This window comes from Prionailurus bengalensis, chromosome E2 (genome assembly GCF_016509475.1).
Source record: "Prionailurus bengalensis isolate Pbe53 chromosome E2, Fcat_Pben_1.1_paternal_pri, whole genome shotgun sequence".
Lineage (NCBI taxonomy): Eukaryota > Metazoa > Chordata > Mammalia > Carnivora > Felidae > Prionailurus > Prionailurus bengalensis.
Window position 1 is genome coordinate 39,140,867 of NC_057352.1, and position 12,677 is coordinate 39,153,543.

The window sequence follows — 12,677 nt, forward strand, 5'->3', positions numbered from 1 at the left end:
TGAGAGAGACTACAATGTAGAAAGATATTGGGAGAAGTAAAGGATTATGAACTCCTGAAAAATAAATGGCAGAACAGTTTGGCTGGGAAATTACACACACGAGCTGAAGGAAGATGTATCCCTAAAAAAGGTTTGAAAGGTCCCTAGAATCTCTAGACAGGCTGACTGGTAAGGATTTTCCCTGATACAAAGCCAGTTACTAAAGACTGGGATATATGGCTAACTTTCAACTACCCATACTTCAATAAATGATAAGGCATACAAAGAAATAAGGAAATACAACCCAATCAAAAGAACAAAACAAATCTCTAGGAATTGACCCTAAAGATTCAGAGCTCTATGAATTCCTTGAGAAAGAATTCAAAATTAATCTCAAAGACGCTCAATGAGCTAAAGGAGAACACAGATCACTACCAAAATGAAGAAAGCTGTGCATAAACAAAATTAGAATATTAACAAGAATATAGGAACTATAAAGAAAAATAAACAAAGATAAAATTTGGAACTGCAGAATACAATAATTGAATTGAAAAACTCTCTGCAAGAGTTCAAATCAGACTTGATCAAGCAAACTAGCAAACTTGAAGAGTGGTCATTTGAAATTGAGGCAAATGAGCAAAAAGAATTATGAACACAGATAGGTGAAGACAGTCAAAGGGATTTATAAGATAACCAGTAGGCCAATATATGCATTACAGGAGTCTCAGGAACAAAGACAGGAGATTGCTGAGAGCCCATTTGAAAAAAATAATGGCCCAAATATCCCAAATTTGTGGAAGAAAGTGGATATACAATTTCAAAAACCTCAATGAACTCCAACTAGGAAAAGCCCAAAGACACTCACACTGGGATACATTATAACCAAATAGCCAAAAGTCACAGAGAGAATCCTGAAAGCAGAAGGAAAAAAAAAAAAGAGATTCATCACATGGAAAGAATTAAGAGGATAAGATTATCCATGAATTTCTTAGCAGAAACATTGGAGGCCATAAGGAGTGGGATGATATATTCAAAGAGCTATAAAATGAAAACAAAACCTTCCAACCCAGAATATTATATCTGACAAAGCTATCCTTCAAAAATGGTGAAGAAATTAAGACATTCTTACATAAACAGAAGGTAAGGGAGTCCATTACCAACAGATCAGTGCTACAAGAAATGATGAAGGGAGTCCTTCAAGCTGAAACCAACGTATGCTAAATTGCAACAATACTACAGACCTATCAGACCTAACAGACATATGCAAAACATTATGCCCTACAACACGATATACAATCTTCTCAAGTGCATACAGGAAATAGGAGAAGATTGAAAACAAAGTTATTTTTTTCTTACTAAAGTGGAATAAAACTAGAAATCAATAGCCAAAGGAAAACTGGAAAATTCATAAATACGTGAGAGTTGAACAACACACTCTTAAACAACCAATGGGTCAAAGAAGCACACACAAGGGAAATTAGAAAATATATTAAGACAGAAGAAAACAGAAACACAACCTACCAAAAATTACAGGAGGTAGTAAAACAGTACTAAGAGGGAAAATTATGCGAGTAAACACTTATATTTTTTCAAAATTTAAGAAACAAAGTCTTCAAATAGTCAACCTAAATTTACGCAAGGAATTTGAAAAACTAAATCCAAAGTGAGAAAAGTAAAAAAAAAATAATAATGAAGATTAGAGCAGAAATAGAGAATAATACGGAACAGTGGAAAAAATCAACAAAACTAAGAATTGGTTTTGTGAAAAGATCGACAAAATTGATGAACCCTTAATTAGATTAAGAAAAAAAAACAACTAAAATCAGAGATAAAAGAGAGACATTACAAATGATGCCACAGAAATCAAAAGGATAACAAGAGACAAAATAAATTGGATGCTAGGTGAAATGGACAAATTTCTAGGAACCTAAAATTTGCCAAGATTTAAATTTTTTAAAAAAGTTAAAAAATCTAAACAAACATACAATTTCTAAGGAGTTTGAAACAATAATCAAAAACTTCAACAACAACAACAACAACAAAAAAGCACAACTGGCTTCACTGGATTATTCTAACACACTTTTAAAAAAATAACACCATTAATTCTCAAATGCTTCTAAAATCTGAAGAGAAGGGTATACTTCCAAACTCATTTTATGAGACCAGCATTGCCCTAATACTGAAGCCAGACAAAAGAAAACTAGGGACCAATATCCTTGATGAATATTGATGCAAAAATCATCAACAAAATACTAGCAAGACAAGTTCAACAGCACATTAAAATACTTATACACCATGCCCAAATGGGATTTATTCCTGGGAAGCAAGGATGGTTCAATACGCAAAATCAATCAATGTAATATACCACATAAACTGAATAAAAAAGAAAAACTACTTGATCATTTCAATTGTGGTAGAAAAAGTATTTGAAAAATAATTGAACACCCTTTCATGGAAACAGAAACAAAAACACTTAACACGTTTGGAATAGAAGGAAACAACCACAACATAATAAAAGCCACAAAGGAAAAGCCCATAGCTAACATCATACTCAAATAGGGAGAGACTAAAAGCTTTTACTCTAAGATCAAGAACAAGAGTACCCACTCTGATCACCTTACTCAACATACTACTGGAAGTGCTAGCCAGAGACATTAGGAAAGTAAGAAAGGCTTCCAGATTTGGAAAGGAAGAAGTACAATTATTTCTGTTGACAATTGACATGATTTTTTATCTAAAAACCTGGTGTAAAAATAGATAGATAGATAGATAGATAGATAGATAGATAGATGAAAGAAAGAAAGAAAGAAAGAAAGAAAGAAAGAAAGAAAGAAAGAAAGAAAGAAACTAAGAAAGAAACTAAGGAAGGAAGGAAGGAAGGAAGGAAGGAAGGAACAAAGGAAAGAAGGAACAAACAAAGAATCCAACCTGGTGGTTAGGCTTTGCAAATTACACTATTAACAAACTTTCCAGAGTGGGGGTTGGTCAAGATGGTGACACAGGAGGCCCCTGAACTTTCTTCCTTCCACAGACACTTTGAATGTATAGCTAAACATGGAGAAATTATCTCTGAAAGAAAACCAGAAATTAACTGAGTGACTCCTATACATGGGGCAAATGAAAAATACCTATCATGGAACTGGCAAGAAAGAATGAAACACTCTGACCATGTACCTTACCCCCAGCATTGCACCTTACAATCAGGAAGGGACTTTCCACTGCCAGCTACTCCTTGAGGAGTGAGGAGTTTGAATCTTATATTTAGTGCCCTAACTTTTATGACTACTAACCCAGGGATAGGACTCCAAAACACTTAGCTCTTAAGACCAATGAGTCTTGTATCAAGGAGAACCACAGACCATAACAAAGGAGTAGTTGTTAATAGGCACATGAGTACTCACCAAGAGAGAGAGCAGGCAAAATTGTCCATCTCCCAGTTTTTCCCTGACTAGTGTCTACTACATACTTTAAAAACTGCTGCCTGTGGGTCAGGCTTCTAATTTAGCATGCATCTAGGTGTTGGCTACAATCCTTCCCAGAGTCTGGGAAAACAAGCAGACAATTCCCCTGCCATCTCCCCATGGCCTGTTCCAAGTTACCAAAATCTACCTATAAAGAGCTTGTATAAATGTCTGCATCCTGGCTCTTGGCAGCTGCCTGAGGGACAAGTCCCCAGAATACCTGGTTCTGATAGCTAGTAGGACTTCCATCTACAAGTTCTACAAGTCTATAGTCTACAAAGCAACAGTTCTTCATCAGCTATCCCCACAGGACTCAGATCAGAGGAAGCAGGCAAGACCACTTGTGTTCCAGTTTTTCCCTGAAAGAGGTCTATATGCATACTTTAAAATCAGTCACCTGAAGGTCAAGCTTCTAATTTATCACAAATCTAGGGGCTCTCTATCATTTTCCAAGGAGATTAGGGAAGCTGTAAGACACCTGTCCAACTCTCCAGCCTGCTCCAAGTTGCCAGTGTCTCCCTGGAAAAAGCACCTCATAGTTGTGACTGCTGCTTGAGTGAGGGACAGGACCCTGGCTGTCTGGTTCTTATAGCGGATGGGGGCTTACACTAACACATCATTTAGGACTGTAGCAAACAAAGCAGCCACTTCTAATGGGTACAAGAACATCTCCTCGTAGCTATACACCCAGGTCCAGCACAGATAGTGTGGGCAAAACTCCCATCTCCCATTTTCTATGTGGAAGATGCTTAACTCAACGCTTTCCCAGTTGCTGCCTGAGGATCACTTCAAATCAGCCTGTATCTAGGCACTGAACAAGATCCTCCCCACCAGTACGCTGACAAGTTTTGGCATACCTGCAACTGCTGTGAGCCACTAAGAACAAAGAAGTTATCTTGAACAGCAACAAAGGTTGCAAAGACATCCAGGAGCTCAGGGTGTGCTGACTGACAAGGCTCATCTCCCATAGGAGATCATTCTGTCAAGAGCTGGAGTGGTGGCTGCTCCATCTAAAGCACAGAAACCACCACAGAGAATCAAAGAAAATGAAGAAACAGAGGAATGTATTTCAAACACAAGAACCCAAGATAAACCTCCAGAAACTGATCTTAGTTGAACAGACATAAGTGGTTAACCTGAAAGAGAGTTAAAAATACTGGCAATAAATATGGGTGTGAAATTTCATGGGAGAGCCAGGAGCCAGGAAAAAGGTCACATGTTAGTTGTGATGGCTAAATGTATGTATCAACTTGACTGGACCATGAGTGCCAAGATATTTGGCTAAATACTGGTTAAACATTACTTCCAGGTGTAACTGTGAGGACGTTTCTGGATGAGATTAACACTGGAATAGGTAGATTTAGTGAAGGAGATTGTCCTCCCCAAGGTAGGTGAACATCATTTATTGAAAGGCTGAATAGAACGAAAGCCTCAATAAAAAATAATTTTTTCTCTTTGCCTGACTGTCTTTGAGCTGAAACATCAGTCTTCTTCTGCCTGTGGACTCAGATTCAAGCTTGGACTTGTAGTCAGACTGAACCCTATAATATGAGCTCCCCTAATTCTGAGTCCTAAATATTTAGATTAGAACTATATCCTTAGTTCTCCTAAATTTCCAGCTCGCTGACTATAGTTCTTGGATTTCTCCACCTCCATAAAAATTGCATGAGTCAATTCTTTTTTATTAAAAAAAAGTATTTTTGAGAGAGAGAGAGAGAGAGTGAATGAGTGGGGAAGGGCAGGGAGAAAGAGAGGGAGACACAGAATCCAAAGCAGGCTCTGAACTGTCAGCCCAGAGCCTGAAGCAAGGGCTTGAACCTATGGACCACGAGATCATGACCTGATCCAAAGTCGGACTCCTAACTGACTGAGCTACCCAGGCACCCCAACATGTACCAATTCTTTATAGTAAATATATTTATAAACTAAAAATTGTATATACATAGTTTTTGTTCTTATTTTCTGTTTCTCTGGAGAATGCACACTAAAATATAGACAATTCTAAGGTGGATGTGGACCTAGGTCTAATATAATAGCCAAAATCAATTCAATTCAAGCAAGGGGGAAAAAACAGCCAAACTTAAGCAAAAGTAATTTATCAGTTCTTGTAACTGAGGTGTCCAAAGGCAGGTCTTTCTTTGGGTATAGCTGAGTCCAGTAATTTAAATTTATCAAGTCTCCCCCACCTTTCTTTCCTCTCTTTTTCTCTCTTCCTCCTCCTTGTCTCTCAGATTGATTGGTATTTATCACCTATCTATCCAACTATCCAATTTAATCTAATCAAACAAGGATAAGAACACTGTCCCCAATAAAGGCAACAGAACAAAGGCAAGAACAGTGGTCCCTGAGAGTTCTGAGGCTACCTTTCAGTTTGTCATGCAAAAGAAGAGTCATCATTTCTCTGTCCAAATTTCCAGGTATCAAATTGCAGGAAAGGCTATCTGTCCTATTTTAGAGCACCTTAACACCGATCATTGTATTCAAGTAAATTAGGTCATGGATTAGGTGGGTTAAACTCTTGTTGAAAGGGGATAGGAGGCTTTACTGCTACCTCTACCAGAACCACTTTTAATAGGGAAGGACGTTTCTCCCAAAGCAAGTTTGCTGGAAAATAAATCATAACCACTCCTGCCTCTTCTGCCTTTGGTCCTGGGACCTAGTCCATTTTGTCTTATTAGGGGAATCTGTTTTCTCACTAGTGTTACAAAATGAAATGTGTTTGAAGGTCCAAGGAAACACAGAAAAGTATCTCTGTCCCCAACAGAGGTGAAATGATCATTTGAAAAACTAAGCTGGGGGTAATGTATCAAACTTGTGTTATATAAAGATTTGCCAACATCGTTCAAAACATTATGCATTTGGGGTGTGTGAAAATTACTCAGATTACACAGACATTTCTCTTCTTTCCTCTTGCCTTCACTGACATGGCCCTGAACAATCTTTTTTACTTTCTAATTGATAATCTGCACAACTTTTTTTCTGAAGACCCTCATGTCAACATTTAGGCAAGTGAAATGCCAGTGCCATTGCAAATGGGGGAATAAATGTGTAACTTGAACATTTTTATAATAATTACATTAGACAAAAACCACATTCCAGGGAGTTTTTAATAGTTGTAATAGAGGCCCAGAGACTCAGGGGAGCAGAAGGCTATAGGCCAAAGAATTTCAACCACCCGAGAAGAAAACTAATGGCCCATTAAAGCACACCCTGGAGTGCTTTATTGCTGTCATTGGAATTAGAATATATATCTTTGTTTTAAAATAGAATGCTGCTTTGATGACATTTTAACATGTTGCCTTCCTTTTCTCCACTATCAGTACCTTCAAAAGTCAAGCAGGAATTAAAATACAACCAAAGCAAATTAAAACTTTGATTTCAAAGAGAAACTAGAGGCATTATGACAACAAAGTTATTTTATAGGGCTATTATGCTATAACACAATTATTTTACAAAGAATTTGGATAGAAGTATTTGGATTGTGGATATAAATAGGAGGTTAATGCAATCCTAAGAATGTGATGCCTAGAATAACTTTCCATTGCTTGACTTCAGTTTTTTAAATTAACATATTCAAGTATCTCTCAATTCCTTTTCATTAGGAAGGTTTTAGCATTTAAATTGATCCATAAAACTTGTATGTTGGTAACATAAGTGTGAAAATTGCAAAACTGGTAACATTTCTTAAAGGAAATTTTGTTTGGGTTCATGAGAAATCAGTCCTTGCCTTGAATATATAACCCCTGGAAAACAGTGGTCTGCCCCTCTGCATCCCGTAGGTGTAGGATCCTGCTAAGTCAAATGAGTTTTAGCAATGCCCTTGCATGGTAGTTCAGATGCATTTTTCATGAAAGCCTAATAACAAGATCTCATCATCAACTCATATGTAATCAATGTTGAATGAAGGCCCAGAAAGCCCAGAGGATCATAAAAATGACTCCTGAAAAAGACCCTTTAAAAACAAGGCTAGGCAGGATATTGAGACATGGTAATTCTGGATTCTGAGTTTGTAGGTCATTATACAATTTTCTATTTAACTCTATGAAGAAAACACTGCATAGTCAGTGGCCAGTTGGATAAATACATTATCCCAGAGAAATGTCTCAAAATATAACCAAAAACAATAAATATGACTAAGAATTAAACCCTTAATAATATGCATATTAATTAGCCGATCTTAATAGAAAGAATAATAGGTGAGGATTAAATGGGAATTTGTATATGAGAGGAGATGATTCTCACATTTAAGTATCAATGTGTTAACATTCACACCCTCCACTGGTTCTTATTACACAATGTAGGGGTGTGCACACACGTGTGTGTGTATGTATGTGTGTGTATGCATCTTTAAATCATTAAATTAAAAGCAAGGTAAAATCTCTAATGCGAGGTCACTCTCATATGTGCACATAGACCCAAGTATGAATCATTGTCAAGATCTGCTTGCTTTCAGCTCAAACATATATACCCCTAAGAAAAGTGCCCCTATGAGCTATGTCTGTTGACCAACTATATTATCCAGACATCTATGTATGTAAGTAATATAGTCTTGGTCAAATAATTTTCTATTATAATACTCAAGCAGAGAATTTCCCAGTTGTAAATAATAGTCGGAAAAAGGGAGGAAAAAAAAAGGAAGATCACTCAACTGCTTAGTGGAAACAGTTGAACATTTTCCTACTATATACTCTTCAAAGCACCAAGCCCTAAGTCAGGCTATGCTCCTAAATTATATATTTCCTGGAATATTTTGTTGAAAGAAATTCTTCATTTATTCATATATGGTCCTCCAGAAGACAAAAGAAATTCCGTTTGTGCTGTAAATCCCAGATATACATGGAGTGGCTTAGAAGACTGTGGAAAGGTGAAATTGATAGTACAAAAAAAAATTGGAAAAAAAATCCTGCAACTATAGTTAATATAAAAACATTAGTGACTGACAGCTTCAAGTAACCTTTCCTGATCTTTGAACAGTAGCAAATACCACTGTTTTCCTTAGGCAAAGGTTGGTCCTCTTAGAACACTTAGAAAGTTATATTTTTTAATTTACATGTAATTAATATATTTAAATTGTATGTATAATTTACATATGGTCAATAGTGAAAGAGTCAAATAAAGATGAATGGCCACTAAAAAAGAGAATTTTAGAGAAGCAGTGCATAACATTTTCAATCTCTATATTAATCACATTCAGATTTCCAATTAGACATTTCTAACTGCACTGGAAGCTAATTTTGCTAAAAAAAATGAATTTTACTTCAACTCAAGAGAAAAAACAGAGAAAAAAGCCTTTTCATTTTATTAGATGCTTGTAAGTCTGGATATTTTTTTCTTTGACAATAATCTGAAGTTTATGCAAATAAATTAGTGAGCAAAGGAGAATTTGGTAAGCTTGTAATACAGATATATTACTAAAATAAACATGGTTTATGTAGCTCTCAGTTGATAATTAATCTTTTAGTAGGTATAAATAATGGAATTTGTTTGGTGTAAAAGTGGCAACTAAACCCATTTGTTATTTCTATTTATTTCAAATGACTTACAAGAATGCAATTAATTGTGGGCTCTCAAATGTAGTCCCTTATAATTGGCAATGTGACATTATTAACTGTCCTCAGATGCAGGAGAGACTGGTTGTTCTTTAATATCAATTTCCTAATTTTTAGAATATAAACAACAGCATAATAAGATATTTCCTTTGTTAATAAATTTTGGTAATGCCCTTTTACTCTTCAAGGTAGTATCTGAGCAAAAAACAGGAAACTGGATAAGACCAGTTGTAGGATGAACATATGAAAACCTAAAATGATATTCTAGAATCCAGTTCCATGGTCATCAAGGCAAAGGCGGGAATGGAAACAGGCCTAAGATCAGGTGCCCTTAGATATGTGATTGGGGTTCACGTGTAAAACACTTTGAAGACTAATTCAGGACTGATGAATTGGGAACAGTATTGAATTTGGAAGCCAAGGACACTATTGCTATTTTAGGATCTATCATCCATGTACCACATAATGTAAAGTCTCCCTTTGTGACACAAGTTTGGCTCTCTTAGCAATATTTTCAGAGTTCCCATCATATAAGAAGTTGTCTTTAAAAATATGGATTTTTAAAAAAAAATTCTGATGCTTATTAATTTTTGCCAGAGAGAGAGAGAGAGAGAGAGAGAGAGAGAGAGAGAGAGAGAGAAGAGAGAGAGCATGAGAGGGGGAGGGGCAGAGAGAGGGAGACACAAGATCTAAAGCAGATTCCAGGCTCTGAGCTGTCAGCACAGAGCCCAATGTGGGGCTTCAACGCATAAGTTGTGATATCATGATCTCTGCCAAAGTTGGACGCTCAACCGACTGAGCCACCCAGGCACTCCAAAAATATCCATTTTTCTATCTTTAGGAAGCTGCCTTCAAATATGCCAAGTTTAGACTTGAGAAAGGCAAAATACAGCAACTTCTAAAAAGCTGGTACCCATAATTAGTCATCTGTGACTTTACAGGTCTTTGAAATACATTTATTTTATCATATTCTTTTATTTTTCATATTTCAATGACATTGGTTATATGTTCATCTTCCCTGTTTTCTAAATCCCTTTAATAAAGTATAAAGGGTAAGATTCCAGAACAGAGCTTGAGTCTGAAACCTCCCTCCACTCTTTATGATAACTATATGGTTATGAGCAAATTTCTTAACATGAGTCTTTCAGAATCTTCACATGAGAACTGGGATCATAATAGTACAAACCCCATAGGACATCTATGGTGCCAGAAAGTAAGAAAGTGCTCACAAACAAAACAATATCAAAACCACAATGATGGGGGTATGTCTAAGGACACAAGAGTCAAGTGAAAGAACTCCCAAAGGGCAAAGCTAGAACATTTTAAACAACAAAATAAAGTAGATTATATCCCCCAAGTATAAAATAAATGTACATGAGTCCATACCGATATAAACTAATGCTCAAGTTTAACATCAATAGCATCATCCATAAGTCACATTGATAGTATGTACCCTTGACCTTATGTGATAAGAATAGTAATTTATCTCTTTTCCCCTCTAATAAACCATAACCCCAGTTTCATCGTGAGAAAAAATCAGACAAATCCCAGTAGAGGGACAATGTACAAAATACCTGACCAGTATTCCTCAAACTGTCAAGCCTATCATAAACAATAGAAGTATAAGAAATGGTCACAGCCAAGAGAAGCCTAAGGACACATGACAACTAATAGAATATGGTGTTCTGGATGGAATCCTGAGAGAGAAAAAAAGACATTAGGGGAAAACAAAGGAAATTTGAAAAATATGAACCTTAGTTATACTGATGTAACAATATTGGTTCACTGTACCAAATTTAAAACACATTAATATAAAATAATAATAGGGAAAACTGGGTGTCAGTTCTATGGAACTCTTTATACTATCTTTGCTATTTTTATGTAAATGTAATCAGTTCTAGAAATTAAATTTTGTTAAAAAAAAAGTCTAGGGGCGCCTGGGTGACTCAGTCGGTTAAGCGTCCGACTTCAGCTCAGGTCACCATCTCGTGGTCCCCGAGTTCAGGCCCCACGTCGGGCTCTGGGCTGATGGCTCAGAGCCTGGAGCCTGCTTCCGATTCTGTGTCTCCCTTTCTCTCTGCCCCTCCCCCGTTCATGCTGTGTCTCTGTCTCAAAAATAAATACATGTTAAAAAAAAAAATTTTTTTTTAAATAAAAAAAAAGTCTAGTGCCCTGAGGCACCTGAGTGGCTCAGTCAGTCATGTATCTGACTCTTGGTTTTGGCTCAGGTCATGATTTCATGGCTTTGTGGATTGGAGCCCTGCATCAGGCTCTGTGCTGGCAGTATGGAGCCCACTTGGGATTTTCTCTCTCAACCTCTCTCTCTGTCCTTCCCTCACTTGCGCTCTTTCAAAATAAATGAATAAACTTAAAAATAAAAATAAAAAACGTCCAGTGTCCAGTACTTACAGATCACTGTGTCTAATACAGTGCCTAACACTTCAGTCACTGTGTCTCTATTTAGAAATCTGACTGAAGCATTCTGGGTTATGGTACAATCTATTTTCAATCAAAGTCATAATTTTGTGGACACATAGGCATGTGGATCTTGGTTTTGTGGGATCTGAGGCTTATGCCTTTGGAGGATTTGCTTTGAAGAGAAGAATGCAAAGTTAATACACATTTGAATATGAGTATGCGCATAAGTTCGGGTCCAACTTAATGTCTTAATAAGGCCATACAAATGAATGGTCCTGAAGTTTCAACTTCATTCATATACCTCTGCAGGTAAAACTGATCTAACAGAGATCTATACAAAAGCATGATAGTAAAAAGATTATTAGAGAAAATGATTGGTGTCTACTTTTTGTTGGTCTCCGTCTATTCACACATACATAGGGTTAGACACACCTAATTGTTTTCATTATAAATTAATGTAGACAATGCTTGGCTGCCTACCTCCTGATATTTAGCACATATTTGCTGTCTTATTACCTGACTTGGCACACTCAGAATTTCTCCTTAAATCCATGAGACCATGAAATTCAAACATAGTAGAAGGATTGGTGTTTTTTTTTTAATTTTTTTTTCAACGTTTATTTATTTTTGGGACAGAGAGAGACAGAGCATGAACGGGGGAGGGGCAGAGAGAGAGGGAGACACAGAATCGGAAACAGGCTCCAGGCTCTGAGCCATAAGCCCAGAGCCTGACGCGGGGCTCGAACTCCTGGACCGCGAGATCGTGACCTGGCCGAAGTCGGACGCTTAACTGACTGCGCCACCCAGGCACCCCCAACTTAATGTCTTAATAAGGCCATACAAGTGAATGGTCCTCAAGTTTCAACTTCATTCATATACCTCTGCAGGTAAAACTGATCTAACAGAGATCTATACAAAAGCATGAGAGTAAAAAGATTATTATTAGAGAAAATGATTGGTGTCTATTTTTTGTTGGACTCCCTCTATTCTCACATACGTATGGTTAGACACACCTAATTGTTTTCATTATAAATTAATGTAGACAATGATTGACTGCCTACCTCCTGATATTTAGCACATATTCGCTGTCTTATCACCTGACTTGGCACAATCAGAATTTCTCCTTAAATCCATGAGACCATGGAATTCAAACATAGTAGAAGGGTTGGTTTTTGATAAAATTTTGATGAAAATCTTCCATTCAAAGAAAGAAGGGGAGGCAATGAGTGCAGGTACAGGTGAAGATATTTTAGTTCCTACAGGATGCCAA